The sequence below is a fragment of the Bubalus bubalis genome, chromosome 16 (assembly GCF_019923935.1).
Source record: "Bubalus bubalis isolate 160015118507 breed Murrah chromosome 16, NDDB_SH_1, whole genome shotgun sequence".
Taxonomy (NCBI): Eukaryota; Metazoa; Chordata; class Mammalia; order Artiodactyla; family Bovidae; genus Bubalus; species Bubalus bubalis.
The window spans coordinates 36,950,064-36,954,641 of NC_059172.1; the positions used below are offsets into that span (position 1 = coordinate 36,950,064).

At 41.2% G+C, this 4,578-nt stretch overlaps 1 pseudogene; it reads right to left on the reverse strand.

The window, feature by feature from the left end:
* Positions 1-1,319: 1,319 nt before the first annotated feature.
* Positions 1,320-4,578, reverse strand: LOC102393291 (annotated as a pseudogene).

A 4,578-nucleotide genomic window follows, 5' to 3' on the forward strand; every position in this document is an offset into this window, starting at 1 on the left:
AGCCTGGTAGGCTGCAGTCCATGGGGTGGCTAAGAGTCGGACATGACTGAGAGACTTGACTTTCACTTTTCACTTTCATGAATTGGAGAAGGAAATGGCAACCCACTCCAGTGTTCTTGCCTGGAGAATCCCAGGGAAAGGGGAGCCTGGTGGGCTGCCATCTATGGGGTTGCACAGAGTCGGACACGACTGAAGCGACTTAGCAGCAGCAGCAGCAGCAGCCAGCATAAAATAAAAAGTTAAAAATTTTCTAAAGATATTGTACTACCTATAATCAGAAAGCAAATATCTAATCAGTGATTTACTTTCCTGTGTGCTTCCTCATTGTATATTGTAGCACTAAACCAAAGAAACACTGTACAATAGCCTATTTTTAAGATTGTCCTCTACTCCCAGGAGTTTTGACACAAGAAATAATTGTTCATTCATTGATTATTTCATTTAATAAACGTACACTTACTGTCTATGGTGGATTTGCTGTATAAGACATGATAATCATGTAGGATAGTATAAAAGGCAGAAACCCTTATATAGCACACAGGGTAAGTATGCTAGACAGGAAGAAATGTGCAAAGTTTGGAGTGGGAGGGTTTGGAAGAATTTCCTTAATCAATACTGGAAATTTCACTGATGCCAGGGTCAAAAGATTCAAGCAAGTGTTATGCGAGCACTGAGCTTTACCTGAAATGGGAGGTTGGGGTTAATTTTGGAGGCTATTTGGGGCAAGTGGGAGAGGGAGATTATGCATTAGATTGGGAATATCTGATTTAATGTAGCATCGTTGCTACAATGTGCTGGCAAGGGAAGTATGAAAAAGGGAAACGTTAATAATGGTTTCTTGAGTAATCATTATGTCTCTGAGCACACTATTTCTTGAGTAATTAGTGGATATGGATCAGAATTAGCCTGAAGTTTCTGTCTAGGTTTGAAGTTTTCCATGATTCCCTGCAATGCCAGTATCCTGTGTATATTTTAAACCTTCTTAATAGTTCTTGTGCTTTGAGGCAGAAGCTTCATCCATTATTGACTATGTGAGGTACCTTCCTTTTCTCATTCCCCTTGTTCTCTCATATTAGACACAAAGCCTCCCTATCAATAGACCCTTAGGGACTTTCCCATATCCTTAGAGGGGGGAAAAATGAGTAAACTGAATCAGGAAATTGAGCTGAAATTTCTTTATTAGGCAGAAGCCATACCATTGAGGGTGGATTTTATTTCCCAAAGTTCAGAAGATAAAATCTGGGGAAATACTGGGACCTTCCTCTCAGTCTAGTGTTTAAGGCTTAGTGTAATGCAGGGGGTGAGGGTTCTATTTCTGTTCAGGGGACTAAGATCTGACATGCCTTGTGGCCTGAAAACAGGAACATAAAAAACAACAGAAGCAATATCACAACTGAAAAATGACTTAAAAAATTAAACTGTAAAAAATAGAAGAATCTAGGGAAATCAAGTCGTCCAATTGGAGAGTCAGTTCTTAGATAGACTGATAAGGAATCCAGGGTGCTCAAGGGGTCTGGAGCTCTCAAGGAGGAGAAAAGGACAAATGTTTTGTTCTACATTGCTTTGTCTTAGTCACATAAGACATTTTTTCTTAAACTCTGAGTTGTGACAACAATCTTTAAGACTAACTTTCTTTAAGCCCAGAGCTCTTTAAACCCATGCATAACCTAGGTGGTTAAAGTAAAGGTAAAGGGCTTCCTTGCTGGCTCAGACAGTAAAGAATCTATCAGCAATGCAGGAAACCTGGCTTCAATGCCTGAGTTGGGAATATCCCCCGGAGGAGGGAATGGCAACCCACTCCAGTATTCTTGCCTGGAGAATCCCATGGACGAAGAAACCAGAGGGACTCCATGGGGTTGCCAAGAATGGGACACTGACTGAGCGACTAACACAGACACAAAGAGGCCTATTTACTAGATGAAGGACAAAGAAGGAAGTGGCATCAAGTCCTGTTTCCAAGCCTATTCTTAATGATGGTGCCAGGGCAGGATACATTCATGGTTTAGGTATTCTCCTTTGCGGTGGATGTAGTATCAGTGGCCAAGTCTCTTAGAGAAAGACTGATTGATCTTTACCAAAACTCTTATGTAACTTGAGTGATTAGATCTTACTCTCCAAATCGGAAGAGCATGAGAGGCCAACAGAAACCCACAAGACTCAAGTCGTTTTAAAAACATAAAGCTTTCCTACCTCCCATCGTTTGTCTTGTCTGAAAAAGTAGATGATCCCTTTCAATAGTCCATTTTCCTCCACTTTAGTTACACCAGAGACAAAAGCCTTACGTGGACTCGTTTGCTCCTAAGATTTGCTTGGAGAAATGAGTGGAGCTGCTTTTTTACAGATGGAATTTGGGAACCAGACAGTGCAGTGTTCAGGACCTGCAGACCAGTACAGGGTTATCTATGCTGTCTTGCCATAGTAATGCTGTTCATAAACATGTCAATCCTTATTTTTACCTCATCAAAGTGTTAAGAAATTCCTTTTCTGTTTGGCTCAAAATATAATCTAATTGCTGAAAAATTCAGTCCAAGGAATAAGGCTGACCTTCTACCATGGCTTCCCTGGTAGCTCAGATGGTAAAGTGTCTGCCTGCAAAGTGGGAGACCCAGGTTAGATCCCCGGGTGGGGAAGATCCCCTGGAGAAGGAAATGGCAACCCACTCCAGTACTCTTTCCTGGTAAATTCCATGGACAGAGGAGCCTTGTAAGCTACAGTCCATGGGGTCGCAAAGAGTCGGACATGACTGAGCGACCTCACTTCACTTCAATGATTAAACAACAAAACAATTCATCTTGCTCAAAGGTATGTTTTTCCTTAACTTTGTACTAATGATTATATAACAACAATGCATCTTACTTGAGGACCTGGTTCTCCTTCTTAAGATTCTTCTGACTAATCCTGTTCTCTTAAAATGTATGTTGTGAGAGAGGGTTCAATAAGACCTTTCTATTGTTAGTAACCAAAGGAAAAAGTATATAAGGTCTTGATAACACTAGCAAGTAGGGCACTCTCCAGTTCCTCTTCTGATGTCTATCTCAGAAGCTTTCTCTGTCCCTTTTTCACTGTAATAAAACTTCTGCCATGCAAAAGCTCTGAGTGATCAAGCCTCTTCTCTGGCCCCAGATCAAAATCGTCTCCTCTGGAGGCCACAAATCTGACACTGTTCACTGTAAGCTATCACAATGTTCATCCACTCAAGGAATTCAAATAGGGCTCTGTAATAACCTAGAGGAGTGTGAATCGGTGGGAGATGGGAGGGAGATTCAAATGGGAGGGGACATATGTACACCTATGATTAATTCCTGTTAATGTATGATAGTGATGAAACCAGTATTGTAAACCAATCATCAATCAATTAAAAATAAATTTTCTCTTTTTTTAAAGAAATGGCCAGGATCCCAATGGTATTTGTAGGTGAGGGCATTAGGCACACCAGCCACCACCTTCTGAATGGCAGCCAGGAACTCAGGGGTGAATTCCTTGCCAAAGTTTTGAGCCAGTGTAATTACCAGTATTTTGCCAAGGAGCTGTGTGGAAGGGATAAAAAAACAAGGATATGGTTAGCAGAGGCACCCAATTTGGACTAAAGTGTATTTCAGTCTCATCCCAAGCTGTGCCCCTAGAATATAAGTAAAAGATGGCTGAAGTGTAGATGTTACTACTGATATGAACCCACCCATATCAGCCTGAACTTGTTCTTAGAAATGTTTCTGCCTTTCTGCCTTAGTCCATAGCCTGTTATCATTTTTGGTTCTTTTGAACCATTTCTAGAAGCAATGCATTATTTTGTCTTCCTTGCTTTGAAAGGAAGAGGTAAGGGGAAAGAATGAGATAAAATTTTAAGTGACTTAAAATATAAAAGTGTTTTTAAATACTCAAAATGTTTGAATAAAAGAAGATACTGTAAATAACAAACAGAAAAAAACAAGATTGGGTAAGAGAAAATGATGGCTGGGAACAAAGAAAGTAAAGGAAACTAAATGGTCCTGAGGAATCCATAGTGATGTAACCAGAATACCTCTTTTCCATTCTGAACTGTATCCTGCTGCTTAACTCTCTCCCCATGATAGGAACTTAACCACAAAAAAAAAAAAAAAAAAAAAAAAAGAGAATATTAAGCGTCCCGTAGACAAACTGATGTTCTCAGGACTGACATGCAGATTCTTATAGTGAAACTCACTCAGCAAAGGAAAGATACCCTTCAGGTGGTCGACATGCTTCAGGCCTTCAGCAAAGGAGTCTAGCACCTTCTTGTCATGAGCCTTCACCTTAGTGTTGCCCATAATAGCATCAGCAGAGGGCAAGTTTCCAAAGGACTCAAAGAACCTCTGAGTCCAGGGGTAGACAACCAGCAGCCTAGACAGTGAAAACAGCATAAGGAAGGAGGGAGTCAGTGCCTGCCAGAATCTCAGGCAATGGCTCTGTCCCCACACACCCAGCTGACATTCATTCTCCTTCAGCCTGCCTTGTAAGCTGAATACCTGCCTGCCTAGGTTTTCAACACCAACTTCAGCCACCCTCATCTTGCTCTGCAGGGCAGTGACAAGTAGCCTTCCCCTCAAGAGTCAGATGCACCAT